The sequence below is a fragment of the Erythrolamprus reginae genome, chromosome 1 (assembly GCF_031021105.1).
Source record: "Erythrolamprus reginae isolate rEryReg1 chromosome 1, rEryReg1.hap1, whole genome shotgun sequence".
Taxonomy (NCBI): Eukaryota; Metazoa; Chordata; class Lepidosauria; order Squamata; family Dipsadidae; genus Erythrolamprus; species Erythrolamprus reginae.
In genome coordinates, this window is record NC_091950.1 from 103,031,463 (window position 1) to 103,049,246 (window position 17,784).

Sequence of the window (17,784 nt, forward strand, 5' to 3'; positions counted from 1 at the left end):
AGTGGGCGGAGCCCCTCACTATCACCACGACCAGTTCTCTGAATTACTGGTGCCTGCCATTGCTGGGCTGAAATGGTAGCATTTCACCCCTGCTTTACACTGATGTAATTTTAGAAACATAGAAACATAGAAGACTGACAGCAGAAAAAGAATGGTCCATCTAGTCTGCCCTTATACTATTTCCTGTATTTTATCTTACAATGGATATATGTTTATCCCAGGCATGTTTAAATTCAGTTACTGTGGATTTACCAACCACGTCTGCTGGAAGTTTGTTCCAAGGATCTACTACTCTTTCAGTAAAATAATATTTTCTCACGTTGCCTTTGATCTTTCCCCCAACTAACTTCAGATTGTGTCCCCTTGTCCTTGTGTTCACTTTACTATTAAAAACACTTCCCTCCTGAACCTTATTTAACCCTTTAACATATTTAAATGTTTCGATCATGTCCCCCCTTTTCCTTCTGTCCTCCAGACTATACAGATTGAGTTCATTAAGTCTTTCCTGATACGTTTTATGCTTAAGACCTTCCACCATTCTTGTAGCCCGTCTTTGGACCCGTTCAATTTTGTCAATATCTTTTTGTAGGTGATGTCTCCAGAACTGAACACAGTACTCCAAATGTGGTCTCACCAGCGCCCTATATAAGGGGATCACAATCTCCCTCTTCCTGCTTGTTATACCTCTAGCTATGCAGTCAAGCATCCTACTTGCTTTTCCTACCGCCCGACCACACTGCTCACCCATTTTGAGAGTCAGAAATCACTACCCCTAAATCCTTCTCTTCTGAAGTTTTTGCTAACACAGAACTGCCAATGCAATGCTCAGATTGAGGATTCCTTTTCCCCAAGTGTATTATTTTACATTTGGAAACATTAAACTGCAGTTTCCATTGCTTTATCTAGTAAAGCTAAATCATTTACCATATTACAGACCCCTCCAGGAATATCAACCCTATTGCACACTTTAGAGTCATCGGCAAATAGGCAAACCTTCCCTACCAAACCTTCCCCTATGTCACTCACAAACATATTAAAAAGAATAGGACCCAGTATAGAGCCTTGTGGCACACCACTTGTAACCTGTCTCTGCTCAGAATACTAGCCATTAACAATAACTCTCTGATGTCTACGCTTCAGCCAGCTTGAAATCCACTGAACTATCCAGGGATTAAGTCCAATCTTCACTAATTTATTTATCAGCTCTTTATGTGGAACCGTATCAAAGGCTTTGCTGAAGTCCAGATAGGCAATGTCCACGGCACCACCTTCATCCAACACCTTTGTGACATATTCAAAGAAATCAATGAGATTAGTCTGACATGATTTGCCTTCAGTAAAGCCATGCTGATTTGGGTCCAATAAGTTATTGTTTTTTAGGTGCTGATTTATCCTCTTTTTGAGTAGAGTCTCCATCATTTTAACTATAACTGATGTCAAGCTAATTGGCCTGTAGTTACCAGCTTCTTCTCTACTGCCCTTCTTATGGATAGGCACAACACTGGCCATTCTCCAATCCTCAGGAAAATCTCCTGTTAACAGGGATTGGTTAAACAAATCAGTCAGGTGGGTAGCAATGACATATATGAGTTCTTTAAGAACTCTGGGGTGGATGCCATCTGGACCCATTGCCTTATTTATCTTTAATCGTTCAAGTTCTTCTAAGACATTGGCTTCTAAGATCACTGGAGCTGAATCTGTACAGCTGGAAGCAATGCTATATCTCTCTATAGTATTATTTTGTAAGGTGTCTTTTGAGAAAACTGAACAGAAGTAGCTATTGAAATGGTCAGCGATCTCCTTATTCCCATCAATGCATGTATTATTCCCGGTAGTAAGCTTCGTGATGCTGCAGTTTTTCTTCTTCCTATCACTAATATATCTGAAGAAGGTTTTATCCCCCTTCTTTACAGATTTTGCAATTTCTTCCTCTTTTGAGGCTTTAGCAGCATATATTATCTGTTTCGCCTCCTTCTGTCTCATTTTACACACCACTCTATCAGCTATACTTCCAGACTCTTTATACCTCCTATAGGCAGCCTTTTTTTCATTGACTATAGCCCTTACATCATTGCTAAACCATAGCGGTTTCTTCTTCCTTTTACCTTTAGTTATTTGCTTTACATACAGTCCTGTGGCTTTTAAGATGGCCTTTTTTTAATACAGTCTACTGGGTGCTCCTTCCTGCCATTTTATCCCTCCCCTTTAATTCATTATTTAAATATTCCCCCATTGCATTAAAATTTGTTTTTCTGAAATCCAATACTTTGGTTGCAGTATAGGATTGCTCACAATCAGTTTTTACATCAAACCACAAACATAGATGGTCACTGCAACCTAAATGTTCTCCCACCTTGACCTTTGAAACCCAATTCCCATTCGTAAAAACTAAATCTAGAATATTCTCCCCTCTAGTTGGTGTCTTAACTAGCTGTGCCAGAGCTGCTCCTGTAAAGGCCTCTACCATATTCTTACTTTTGCATATAAGGGCACTGGGGATATTCCAGTCAACATCAGGCATGTTGAAATCACCCATAACCACAATATCTCCCTTTACTGCCATTAGGGTAATTTCATCCACCATCTTGTTGTCATGTTCCTCAGATTGCCCTGGATGCCTATAGATCACCCCAATTCTAATGACACAACCATCTTTATTTTGCAAGAATCGTCTTTATTTTGCATTTTAGCAAGCAAATCTAATGCATTTTGTAACTAAAGAGAAACACCTGTACTTTTCTATGGCTATCACATCTTCAGAATCCTTTTTTAAAATTATTGGTTTTTTTAATAGTATTTGGGGCAAGCTATGGATGCTGGGAAAATACAGCTAAGGCTCAGAGAACATGATAACATAGAGGATAATATAATAAAATCTTCAGACTGCTTCTATATACGAAGAGTCCAAGCAGCCAAGCAATAGTTTCATTTCTCCACAACATTGTGAGAATATGACATTGGAAAAGCACAAGATGGGATTTAGCTATGCAGCACAAGCCCTAATGGAAAACATGAAGTAAATGAACCTGAAAAAAACCAAGCAACTAAATGGTTTGTTCTGAGGCTATGTCCTCCAATCAAGTTGGCCATGTGTAAGCAATATGGCATTCTATCTTTATTAAATCTTAGGGCCAGGAGCAGAATAAGAGAAGCAATGAAGGTCAATGACATAGCTGAATAATTTAATTTGTCCTCTATGTGCCTAAATTCTGTGCTGTTTTTCATTTTAAAGGCTGGCACCATTTCTACACACAGAGAGAAGTGAGCCTATGGGGCAGGTTGAGAGCTACAGACTTTGGGGAGACCTGAGGACATTCCAGTAACAGAAGCAGAAACTTCCCACCTTGATTAACATTTATTAAGCTTTTTGACTGAATTCATGGTCACTAAGAGATGTGCACTATGAATCTTTACTGCTACAGTAATTAGACAGTGGACTGCTAAATATATGGTGGTTTCATACTCTAGTCCAGGGCTGTCCAACTTATGGCATGTGCACCAGATGTGTCAAGTTCTGGCCATACCCACACTCAGTTTAATGAAAGTGAAAAAAATCCTGATACCTCACATGACGCCACCGTGACATTGCGAGTTTGATACCCCTGCTCTAGTCTATATTTGAATACACAGCCAATGTGACCTGCAGGACCAATGTTTAGATTATGATTTATTATGAACATTTATGCATATGTCTTCTTTTTCTCTAAACAAGTGGACACAATTTTTGACATCTAATATGAGTTGCCATTACTATTTTCTCCATCCAGCTGCAAATATTTTTTATCGATTATTGCATTATTTCAAAAGTGTCAATACCGTTTAGCCTTCTTCTTTAAAGTTAGTCATTTTCTTGATCTTCTCAACAAAACAAAACAAACAAACAAACAAAAACCAGAAAAAAGAATCACCTAAGTTTGGTGAATGTGGAGATGCTGTCACAGAGCTGGGAGGACAGTAGAGTAGCAATACCTTACTTTGTCTTTCTAGTCCAATGTTTCCCAACCTTGGCAACTTGAAGATATCTGGACTTCAATTCCCAGAATTCCCCAGCCAGCATTCGCTGGCTGGGGAATTCTGGGAATTGAAGTCCAAATATCTTCAAGTTGCCAAGGTTGGGAAACACTGTTCTAGTCAACCTGCTGTTTATGCGTGAATGTACAAATTATGAACTTATTAATACCAACCATATCAAACATTAGCTAAGCAGAATTATTTGTTTTCAAATTTTGCCCTTAATGGTGGGATCTGTACTTGAACAGAGTTCTACCAAGGATAGTCTGGGTCTAAGAGATTAATTTTTCTTCACTTCCCTACCCTCTCAATTATTAATTTGCTCCAGCACATTCCTCACATTTTTAAAATATATATTTAAAAGACATGAAACTAAAGAGAGAAAAGAGAGTTTCTGCCACTAATTTCAGGCAGATTCTAAAATCCAATATTAGGTACTTATTCATCTTTTACCCTTCCAAATTTCAAAGCATGAAGATAATAGTATTACATGGAAATTCACCAATAGAATAAATAATCCAACAACAGAAACTGTGGAGACAGATTTATGCTTTGGGTTCACTGAACAAGAGTTGCTATAATTATATAGTTCCGTAGGAAACAAAAAAGAGCCAGTTTGATGGAATGATGAAAGTATCAGATTAGAAACCAGGAGTTCTAGTACCTTTAGTCTCTTTGTTCTAAGGCAGAGACATGGCAAATCACTTCCAAAATAATGCCCGCACTGACTCAAAGGCAGAAGCCAGCCAACCCATACCTCTCTTCCACTTTACAACTGTAGACTGAAATAATATAGTTTAAATAATTGATAATTATCCTTGTGTTATAAGCTTGTGATGACAGAAACATGTCACTTCTCCAGTAAAATTATGAACTGAAGATGGTTTGTTTTCGAAGTTTGAGTGGATCTGATTATTCTCACTGATGCTGTTATCTGCTGCTGAAACAGCAATTCTAGTCAAATTGTGGCTGGCTTAGTAAATGTCTTATGTACTGGTTACACCCCATCAAACTTCACAGACATCCGGCTGTAAAGGGACCTGGGAGTTGAGAGAGAAGAACAGAAGACAAGAAGATAGGATGAGCATCAGTGCATAAGCAGCAGGATTCTCTCTTGGCATCTACTTATTCAGGAGAATAAAAGGGAGCAAATTAGGGCTCAATTATAGAACTAGCTGCTGAAACTGTTTCAGTTTCTTAGGCACAGAGCAGCAGCCCTTGGCATGGCCTTCTCTTATGTTCAAAAGAATCTTGATTCAGCCATGGTTGATTAGGCAGGCATGATTTGCCAAAATTATATGTGCTAATTATTCTTTAGGCAGAGGAGAATCAAGACAGAATTGGTTTATAAACCACAAAAATAAATAAATAAATAATACTTTTTGCAAACATGCATACTTTTTACAAACATGTACAAACCTTAAACTTGACAGCTTTAAGACTTGTGATTCAACTCTTAGAATTCCTCTTCCAGTCATGCTAGCTCAGGAATGGGAGTTGAAGTCCACCAGCCTTAAACTTGCCAAGTTAGAAGACTCTTGCACCCCTAATTCCTAATCCAGGGGTCTTCAAACTTGACAGCTTTAAGACTAGCGGACTTTAACACCCACAATTCCTCCTTCAGTCATGCTCGATGGGGTAATACGAAGGCAAAGACATCCCAGTTTTTGCAAAAAAATGGGCCATGTTTTGCCAATTCTTTTGCAAAAATGGGGTGGGCAAAGGGTGTGGAGAGAACTCCTGGGTTTTGGAAGATGTCAAAAATGCCCCAGCACCCAGTAGCTCTCTGCAGACTTTACAAACCCTCTGTCCATCCCGTTTTTGAGAAAAACTGGCCCATTTATTGCAAAAATAGGATGCGGGGGCGGGGATTTAGGACAGCAAAAAATGGCTGTATTCGGGGTAAAAGACACATCAACATTTCCACCCTCTTTTGGGGGGGGAAGGTGCTTCTTATACCTCAAAAATATGATATGTGCTAAGGTAAGCCAAAGTTATTTGTTATTCTGAAGTGGAAGTCTGAATCTGAGCCTACCATAACAGTAGTAAGTTTTAGGTTAATAAGAATCTTTCCCAGTTCCAGGATGGATGGAAAGCATGACAAAGGTAGCTACTGTGCTGTGAAGATGACACTTTAATCTCTTTAACAAAAACAGAGTTGGACTATGTTTGTAACTCTATATGTATTTGCTTGGATATTGATGGACTGATTGTGCCATCAAATCAGTGTAATACCTTAGTGCCCACTTAGATTTTTTTCATTAATAATTTTTTTCACCACCATAACACATTACAACCATCACTGAGTCCATTTATTTTGCTGCTGGTCATCCTCTTTCTTTCCTTTCTTACCTAACATTGGCACCTTCTGCAGAGAGTTGGGTCATCACATAATGTGCTTGCAATAGGATAATGTGAGTCTGGTCATTTGAATTTTGAATAAGAATTTTGGGTTGATTTTTTTCATTAAGTTTATTTTATAGACATGTAAAAAACATTAAAAAAACATTGTTTACAATATCTCCACAGAGTTTTCTCAATCACCCAGGCCATGTCCCAAAGGTGCTTTTCAAAAGGCACCTGGACTTTTTCCTTGAAAACATTTTGCTTTTCATCCAATATGTCTCTTGAGTTCTGAATGAATGGTGGGGAACAGAAGGATTGATACTCTTCTATTCCTTCTTTAAAGAATACTTCTATTCTCCACCATTCAGTCATAACTAAAATAGCTTCTTGGATGAGACACAAAGTGTTTTAAAGGAAAAAATCCCAAGAAAGTAATTGCATTTTGAAAAACAAATTGTTTGCTATGTTTTCCATTGTTGAACTTAATAGGAATGCCTTTCTCACTTCTAAAAGATTGTTTTGCTTTAAATTGTCCTTTGTTAGTATTGACTAGATAAATAAGTCATACAATGGCTGATGATGCTCAAAGAAATTGATTCATGAGATTCTGAGGAAGTAGAATAATCTGTTTCTGTCTTTCATGCTGCAGGAAAATCTTAGGTGACTCTGGGTATCACTGTCATTGTTTTTACCTGAGAAACAAATTTGCCTATATTATTAAATATACTCATTGGAACAAATCCCTTAAGGCTGGCAACCAAATGTCGGCTAACCACCTATTGGCTTAATCAGGATATATGAGCTCACTCTTTTAAGTTCTCTTCATCTTTTTCAGATTCTTGTTAACAATTGTCAAAATATTTCTCTGCAGATGTGATACTATGCAGTACAATAATATATTCTTTTTATAGATATGAGTGCTTTATATTCAGTTAATATATTTATCCTCCCTCTAGAGAGCAGGGACCGAGCAACATGGTCTATGCATATTTTCCTTCTCAATTAGATTCTCAGAGTGTTGGTCCAAGCACAGTTGATGATCACTACCCTGTAATACACAAAATGTCTCTTGGCTCCAAAATGAATAAAAGTAACCACATATATGATTCCTCCCCCATTCCCACTTCTCTAATTTGTCTTGAGGGGGGAAGTATTTCTTAGAAGATAAATTGCATATATTCCTCCAAAGACTTTCTGTATTCTCAGAAGGATAGTATATTCACTGTCCTAGAAGCCTGCGCCACGGCTTTCTTAGATATTTCATTCATTTATCAAGGCCACATCCTCCTTATTTCCATTAAAAAGTGTCCTTGGAATCAAAATCTCCCCATTGGCTTTCTACATTGAAGTTGACATAAAAGTTTCATAGCAACATCCCAGATATTCTGCTGTCAGTTTAATAACACAACCAGAGCACTGTTCCCTTTCCGGCTTGGAGGCATAGGAGGACGGCTGTCATACATTGTCTCTAATGTATTTTTTAAAAGGTCAGGTTGTTTGTGGTACTACTTATGTCTGTTATCCTTTTGCTCATTATTTTTTATTTATGTTTCCTACTCGTTCAATTGTTCAAAACAGTTTGTAGAAAAATAAAGCCAGGTGAACAGCTAAAGAAAATATCTAGGTAACTATGGTTTGCCAAATACCCAGATTCACTGGTAATTATTCTAGGTGATTTTAACAAAGGTAACTTAAGGAAAGAGATTCCAAAATATTTTCAGCATGTCAATTGTCCCAAAAGAGGCAAGAATACTTTAGATCACTGCTACACAACACTAAAAGATGCTTATCGATCCTTACTACTCTGATCATAGGTCTTCTCCCTGTACCTACTTACAGACAAAGATTTAACCGCATGAAGCCAACAATTAAATCAGTCAGGACTTGGACAGAAGAGGCAAAGTTAAAGCTACAGGCTTGCTTTGATTGTACGGACCGGAGTGTTTTTGAAAATACCTCTGTAGACATGGATGAGCTCCCAGATACTGTAACGTAATCTGTTAGCTTCTGTGAAGACCTATGTGTATTGACCAGGAACATGCAAATATACAGTAACAATAAATCTTGGTTCACAGCTAAACTTAAGCAGCTATAATCATTCCAAAAAAGGAAGCCTACAGAAAAGGTGATAGAATGCTGTATAATTAGGCCAGAAATGTATTAACAAGGGAGGTCAGAGTAACAACAAAAAAAGGATTCTGAAAACCTAAGGAACCAGTTCTCAACAAATGTGACAGCAAAAGTGGAAATTCTTAAAAACATCACCGGTTACAACAAAACTCCTTCCCAAGCTGAATGAAATCAGCAACTGGCAGATGACCTGAATATGTTCTACTGCAAGTTTGAAAGGAAACTACAGCCATTTATCTCCACAACCTCCATCTCAGACACACCAACAACAAACAAACCTCCTATAACTGAACCCATCCCTTTGGTTTCACAACCCCTGGTGATCATAGAAAAGGATGTGCAAGATCTATTTCACAAACAGAAGCCAGGAAAAGCACCAGGCCCAGACAAGATAACTCCTTCTTAGTCTGTGTTGACCAGTTGGCTTCCATCTTCAACAAATCACTAGAGATATGCCATGTTCCTTCTGGCTTCAAATGCTCCATTATCATCCCAGTGCTGAAGAAGCCCTCCACCAAGGAACTGAATTTACCACAGACCAGTTGCTCTAACATCTGCTCTAACCAGTTAGACCAGTTAGACCAGTTGCTCTAACGTCTGTAGTTGTGAAAATCTTTGAAAGGCTAGTGATGTCCCACTTGAAAACCATCACGGATTCACTTTTAGAACTCATGCAATTTGCATACTGAACCAATAGATCAACATATGATGCTGTTAATATGGCTCTGCACTACATCCTACAATATCTTGAATCACCAAAGATCATCACTCTGCTAAATACCTGTCAAACTATTCACTAAGGCTGCATTACTATTACTATTAATCTTCTCATCATTCCTATCACCCATCTCCTCCCTCTAATGACTGTATATAACTTGTTGTTTGTATCCTTACGGTTTATTTTAATATTGATTGTTTCCTGATTGCTTATTTGTACTCCATGGCAATCATTAAGTGCTGTACCTCATGATTCTAGACAAACGTATTGTTTCTTTTATGGACACTATGTGCACCAAAGACAAATTCCTTGTGTGTGCAATCACACTTGGCCAATAAATAATTCTATTCTTTTATAAAAGTTCCAAAATATCAAGAAGACAACTTTTATTAGAACTGGTTTAAATGATGAAGAATAGTAAATAACCTCTCATATTCTGTCTGGAGAGGAAATGGGAAGGTAAAGAGAAAGCCATAAAGCAGGGTTCCTAAGTCTACCATTCTCCAGCTACTGGATCAGAACATCAGGAATATTTAAAGTTGCTGCCAGCTGCTTTAAATAGTGTAGTTTGCAACATTCTGAAAATGAAATGCTGTGGAAATTGTGCAGGCTTGATGAGATTACATTCTGCCCTATAATGAACAGATTCCAATAACAAGATTTCTATAATGCTAAAAGTCGTTATCATGGAATCATATATTTGAACAATGCATTTGAAGTCATCTAATTCAAAGCCCTCTAATACAGTATTTCTGAGAGATGATTTTCTATCTTCTATTGAAGACTACACTGAAGGAGTCCTGGGTGCATCCTGCTTCATTGGCAGAGAGTGCAAATAATCAGGAAGTTCCTACTATTACCAAGACTATGGTTGCCCAATCCATAGTCTGGCCTGGGCTGCATTGAATGAGGATGAATTGTCTTGGGCTGCATATAAAATATATAGTATAGTTAATGCATATCAATGAAAAATTTCCTTTATTTTTAAAAATATTTATTATCTTGTGGGGCTATCTTTCATATAAAATTGCTGAGGAATATATATTTTAGTAACGTCTTTTTGAAGCAGTCATGATTGCACTCTCTCCATGTTAAACCAAATGATTAATTTTAGACCAAAATATTGTAATCTATGAATGTCTAGGCATGGGTAATTTAAGAATCAACAATTCAGAAACAAGAAGCTTATATTAATTCCCAGTGAAATTAGTTGAGCATCAAAATAATTATGTCTGGCAGGATCAAATCATTAAGCCTTTATGTGATCATGAGACTTTGTAATGTTTATATGGCCAGTAATACATGCACTAGAATTATATTTTCTCATAGTTTTCTTAGAGATATGTTAGATTAATTACTACAATATATTTTTCAAAGAATACCAAATCCATCTATACAGCTTTCTAAAGAATGAACATGGACAGAATAATAAAGCTTGTTATAAATATAATTAATCTGATTTTTTAACAAAAATAACCTCTATGAAGTTTAAGAATCTCATTCTTTACGGATGAAGTGTAACCAAACAACAATAATCCCATATTCAGGATTATATTGTGGTGATAATGGAAGAAAAGTACTGCTATTTCTCTACTGTTATTCCATGTGTCAATTTACTCACATTTGCTTGGTGGTCCAATGAAAGTGTCTGAAGCAGAGTCCTTGGAGTTATCTGGAAGGAATTTGTGTCTGTCTTTTGAGAAAATAAACAGGCTTATCCAAACTGTTCATTAAATTCAGATGCCTCCTGGTTGATCAAGGCTTCCTGGATGATGATATATTTAGATCTGTAAAGTAATATCTGCTCTTTGATATAAAACCTGTCCCCATAATCTTGAAAGATACGCACCCATCCTTAAGAGATCATCACTGGACTCAATAATTTTGGACAATTTCTAGTCATCCTCTAAAACTCTAAACTATTTAGAATAGATTGCTGAGAATCCAAAGGATTTAGAATAGATTATTTAGAATCCAAAGGATTCCAGAGGTGATGGATTATGTAAGCCTGTTTCAGTAGGTTTCAGGACAAGTTATAATATGGACAATGTTGTGGTTCTTTTCCTTTCTTGTGACCAATTTCAGTTGGCATTGAAATGGAGGAGAGATTGAGCTGTCTCTCACTTTTGGGTGCTTTATGAATCAATTATCTCATCATTCCGCTTAATATTTATACAAAACTCCTGATAAGATGGTGACTGAGGTAGATGCCTAGCTCCATTACTGAAGATCAAAAGTAGTCCAAAAAAGAGGGGAAAGTCATGAAAAAGTAGGGAAAACCCTAAAAACAATGAGTACAACAAAGCGAAGAGGTGATCCTGAGTGAAGAGAGTACTCACCGACTCCTATCTCAAAGGATTTGCAATGAAAAGCTCCACAAGGATCAGCAAAGCTCATAAGGAATCACAATCTCTCAATCAGCCAGACAGCTGAGAAGGGACAGCTCGGAATGACAGCTTGGCAACTGGACCAATGAAGATCCAATCATCTGAAGTCATCAGACCTAGTAAGACTGAGATTCGACACGTGTGTATGGTCCCAACAATGATCATTGGAGTGCCTGCCTGCCTCTGTGTGTGTGTTGCTAGCAACATGTCCCAGCCTGCTCCAGCTTGTTTCAGCTACCTTCATTTCTGCCTGCTGCTCCGTAACAAACAAAGCTATCAATTTTGTTTGTTTAGCTAGAATCCCAAATACAATATCTCCCAGCTGCTCCCCAGCTTGCTCTGGTGAGAGACACAGACTGCCCTAAAATAAAAGGATTCTTTCTTTGCTTCAGGGAGGAAGCAATTCAAACCTCTGCTCAGAGAGTTTAAAACCAGCTTCCTTTGCAAGGATTTTCAGTGATTTGAAGGACAGCCTGCTTAATCTTCACTGCAATATAGCTAGCTTCCTTCAGCAAGCAACTACATTAAAGAAGTAAACTTTAAAGGAGAAAAATACTCTCTCCTACATCTTAGCTCTGGACTGACCAAGTGAAGTCATATCTAGTGTCTGGAGGCTATGCAGATCTGAATGAGAAAGAAAAGACTCAGGTTCATTCCTGACAAGAGAGGTATTTGGGTCCTCTGGCTCTGGGAATGCTGAATTTTTGGACATGGATAGGGTTTTACTTCCTATTAAAGACTGTTGCACAACTTGGAGGCCATCTTGAATTTTCAGGGTAAGTAGAAGCTGTGGTCAATATTTTGCATAGGTACACAGCATACGTTAATCCCACATGATGGGGTAACACTAAAAGGTTATGACCGTACTTGGACAATATCTTGGGACTTTTCCCCAAGCCTATAGATAGAATTTGTTCTTATTTTTGGAGCAGTATTCTCCCAATTAGATGAGTGATACCTTGGATGTATTCAAAAAAATGTTTGTTATTCTTTTTTTAAAAAAACAACCACATCCCCAGATGACATCTTAAAAATTAAAATTATCTTAGTACTGTGAAGTAGAAAACCTCCCTGTTCTCACAGCAGAAGTATCTGAAAGTATATCTACATATCATTCATGTTACCAGTACATTTCATTTCTTCTTCCCTTACAATTGTCAACAAATATCATTTTAAGTGAGCAGTTTCCTAAGAAATTGTTGTGTGAAAAAGTGAAATAATTATATACATGAAAATTGTGAAGTAAACCACAGGTTGCCCAAGCAAAGGATCAAAATATGAATGGCATTGAGATGAAAAGCTTTTGTGTGTTCTTTGTATAGAAATTTCCCTTCATTTTATTTTATATAAAGGCTTTCTGAAAAATCTCCTATCTTTTCAAAAGAAAGCTTAATGAATAGCCTACATGAGGCCATTTGTAATGAGAAAGCAGTACAGATCCTCTGGTAAGTTCTTCAAGTGTGCTGCCAAACAATCTTTAATGTTTGAGTGTGCTATGGTGGTTCCTTCTTTTGAAGGTTCTGGGAGGCTTTATTCCCTGATATTTTTAGTTCCATAAATATTTTGAGACCATTTACTGATAAATGCTCTTGTTGAAGGCAAAATAATAATATCTTTCTGATACTGCATTAAAGATTCAAAGTCAATTAGGGTTTTTACAAAAGAGGAAACTGAGCCAGATAAATAATAAAAACGATAAATAAAAATAATAAGAAAGAAAGAAAGAAAGAGAAAGAAAGAAAGAGAGAGAGAGAGAGAAAGGAAGGAAGGAAGGAAGGAAAAAAGGAAGGAAGGAAGAGAGAGAGAGAGAAAGAAAGAAAGAGAGAGAAAGAAAGAAAGAAAGAAAGAAAGAAAGAAAGAAAGAAAGAAAGAAAGAAAGAAAGAAAGAAAGAAAGAAAGAGGAACAGCTTGGCTATTTATGGTCCTTAAGCATAGGCTGCCAAGCCCTTATTAAATTAGTCAGATACCACATGCTTTGTTTCTTTTTTTCAAATAATTTTATTAAGAATTATAAATGAAGACAATAAAAATCAATGCAAACTACAAAAATAAAAATACAAGAAAAGAAAAAAAGAGTGTGAAACTGGAAGGAAAGAAAAAAGGGGAAGAAGGAAGAAAGAAATAAGTAACTCCCCCCTTCATCCCATCTTTTTGTCAGCAATGCTAAACCCTGGCCACCCGAGAACCACATATAAGTCCAAGCGGTAGATGCCAATACTGGGATCATATTTACTTCTCAAATCAAAGTGTTCTTGGATCCCAAATCCAAAATTGCCACTATCCGAGAAGTTATTCTTTCTCAGTTCATATTTTCAGACCTTCAATCCTTTCTCCAAGATCTCTTCAGATCTTGGAGAAAGCAATCTTCTAATTTTTCCTAATCCCAAAAGATTGGACAGTGTATTGAGCTTTTGAGAAGATGGGAAGAATCTGTCCTGTGAACTGCTCCAACACTTTGGCTGCTCGAGTAGTGTCCCCATCCTCTCCAATTCAGATGTTCAAGTAGAGTTTGTGAATGCGCAGCTCCTTCATATGGTTTTTCTTCTCACCCCCGTCTTGCTGTGCCATTTTGGAGGTGTAGAATTATTTCATTTACTATTTAATCCCCATGGACATGTATTATATCATCTCAAGTATTTCAGGATTTTGCCTTGTTACAACTGCCTGTATTAGCCTTGCATTAGCAAAGCAAAGTTGTTGTAGCTCAGCCCAAATGTGCCTTACTCTTTGGTCATGACTGCAGTGCAATAAAACAAAAAGCTGAGGGTGAAAAGACAAATGTTCACTTTTTTCTTTACATGTCAGTCATCATATGATTTGATTAATCTTCTCATATAAATAGGGATTGAATTTCTAAAGACAGATTAAAATAATATTGGTTCCACGGGCCACATAATCCCACTCAATATTTTATAAAGCCTTGACTTAGGTAATAAATTTGTTTGTCTTCCTTTCATAAGTAAAGATTTGTAAGGCTATAATGGCACTACATTTTTTTCTCCTTTACCTGGATGGCAATTGCTTCTCACATATTTAAATAATTACATGATCCATCTCCTAAATTATTATTATTTGAAAGCAAAAATTACACCATAATTCATAAAGGAACTTCTACCCTCTGCTCTTCTATACTTTATTGACATGATAGGGACTTTTCCATTCAGGTTCAATTGCATTTGGTTAATTTCTCAGGAGAAGTTTGGATTTCTATTCCTAGATATGGTTAATTAGGCTGTGCTCATTAAAAATGGAAAGAGAAAAGGTGTTTCATAGTATTGACAGCTCCCTAAAGAAATTACATCCCCAGAATTAGGTGGACGCTTTCTGCAGGAGGATTTTGGGTGCATTGGGTTTGAAGTTTGCTAACAAAGTACATACAACCATGCATTCAAAAAAACCTTTCCCCCCCCCCTCTCATTTGAATATAAGGGCTACCTAATCTTAATAGTTCGCCATTTTTTTAATTAAAAAAATAAATAATGGAAAACTGTCTTATGCATAAAATATTGTCAGAATAACTATTGGCAAGGTTGCTTCATGGCTGAATTCATGGAAATAATTTTGATTGGGTGTGAATTGTGGAAGTGTTACAATTTCTTGGCTCCAAGTAGACAGACAATGGCTTCTGTTTATTATTGAGGCTGTGCAAAGCTTTTAAAGGGTGATTTGCACAGATGGAGTTTTGAATGGAGAAGCTCGTTGAAGCTGTTGTATGATCAAGAAGCTTGATCCTTTTGTTTTCGGGAAAGCAAAACTCATGTTGCAGGAGAAAGAGGTCTTATGCTACAGCATTGGCTGCACTGCATCCAGGCTGAGCCCACTCCAGAAAAAGTTTCACATAATTCCTTGCTAAGTCTGCATTTTCCTATAGAGCCCTTCTTCTAGGGTGCACAGTTAAGAGAGCCCAGTGAAGTGAAAGGATAATTGATGAAACTTGTATGCCTTCCAGAATCATTGAGAGTAAGGCACCTATAATTTTAATGAATTATTATGGTTGTTTATACAGTCAGCCAGATATTTTAGACTGGATATGGCATTTTTGTCCACTATTGAGTCCTCAAGGACCTGCTTAATAATGGTAAAGGTATGGTTGTAGGATGTAAGCTGTTCCAAATAAAGCTACCTTTTGCAATTGACTGCAGATGAATGAAGAACATCCATGTAAACAAACAAAAAGGAGAATATAGTTGCTCCATATAAGTTAATTAGAGAAAAATGGTACATCAGATACAAATTTTACATCATACACTATCTTACCTTCAAAGGTTAACTTTAAACAGTTTTGACAAGCATAACATTTAATCACGTGTGCTCCCTTTCATAATTTCATCATTTTCTTCAAATGTAATGATGAGGAGGGAGCAATTTTTCTATTTCAGAAGTAAACATCTGCTTCAGGGTTAAAATGTTGACAAACTGGCACATTTTCATTTGTAATATTTTATCTGAACCCCCCAAAAAATCCTCTGGAGCTTTAAATATTTCATGTCATGTTGAAAAAAGAAACCAGTGTTTGGATCTAAAGAGCAATCTTACATCTCTTTTAAAATTAGTTAGTGAACTGGTATCATATTGAGCTGCTGCTGCTTTCTGATCAATGCATGGAATACTGTGAAAAACTGTGATTGATGAGGATTTTCATGTCCAGTGAGTGATGAAGCAAAGGGGCTTCTATTCCCAAATGACTGTCCTTCATAATCTCTGCTGGCAGTTATTATGAACTGTCTGGTACAAGGGTTGGTTTAGGGCAGAGGTCAGCAATCCCTGGCTCTTTCAACCCTCTACTGCTGTTGCTGGTCGGCTCCATAATTGATATGGCTTTTGGTTAGGACAGGTAGAGGAAAAAGGATGCCACATTATGAGGAGACTCTATGGTGGGGGAAATGGACTTCTGGTTGGGGAAATGGACTCTGGTCCAGAGGAGGAAGGTCACCACACTACGAGGAAACTATGATGGGGGAATCAGAATTCTGGTTGGCTCCAGAAAGAACCAGGGGCTTCTGGTTAGGACCTTTGTGTCTCTTTGAGTATTTAAGGTTGCTGACCACTGGTTTAGGGGATAAGATGCTGCTTTCTGGGTAGATGTTAATCCTGGGTGGTAGTTTATACAAGAAGAGCAACTAAAAATACTGGCTCCATCTTTATTTCATTAACAGAATATTGCAACTCTCTAACTCTCTAAAAAAACTAGAGGGGATCTTTTCTGAAACATTTCCCATATCCTTCCTCCTTTGGTAGGCTGAGATATCTTTTATACACCAGTTGTACAGTCCACAGCTTTCTCTCCTGTCTCCTAAGGCCACTTTAATGTAATGCTACTGCATGCCATTACGGTAAAGAACCAGAGAGAAGCTGAAGGAAGAATCTTACCCTATCCGTGGGGAGTATATGCTCGATGAAAGGAGCACAAATGGGGAAAATTAGCTCTTGGGGAGATTGAAATGAAAGGCTATGGGGAAGAGCTGGGAGGAGGAAAAAGAACTTTGGAAATGGTAGGAACAGCTGAGGGTTAATCATATCACTGTTGTTTGTAGTTGGCTGGATGGTTGAAGGGGGCTTATTAGGAAGAAGTGTATGGGTTTAACCCTGGTATTCTCCTCCTATTTACTATACACTTGTTACCCTCTGGGTCCTTTTAGACCCGGAGTATAAAAAGATTGGTTCTAGCTACTGGAATTCTCTTTTTGAATACTCTTTTAACTGGTATATTAATTTGAACATTTCTGAACACAATGAAATGAAAATTGAAGTAAAAAAATAATGCTTATTTGTTTATTTTGCTCATCAAACCCCGCCCCCCATTTTTGTGAAATTTTGTTCATTTTCATCTAGATTAGGCTGTAAAATCTGAGTTGTTTGACCATCTTTGGTATTGGGAAACTAATTTGAACATTTCTGAACACAATGATATGAAAATTGAAGTGAAAAAAATGATGCTTATTTGTTTATTTTGCTCAGAAAATACCCTCCCCTGTTTTTGTGAAATTTTGTTCATTTTCATCTAGATTAGTATGCAAAATCTGAGGAATTCTGGGAGTTGAAGTCCACAAGTCTTAAAAGTTGCCAAGGTTGGACTAAATAAATAAGAAAGTTAACGCTCCTTCTCCTCCTCTTCTCAGAAGATGACAACCGGGCGGCAGCACGGAGGCTGGGGGGGAGGTGTCAGGCTCCATCAAACGGGCGATGGCTGGG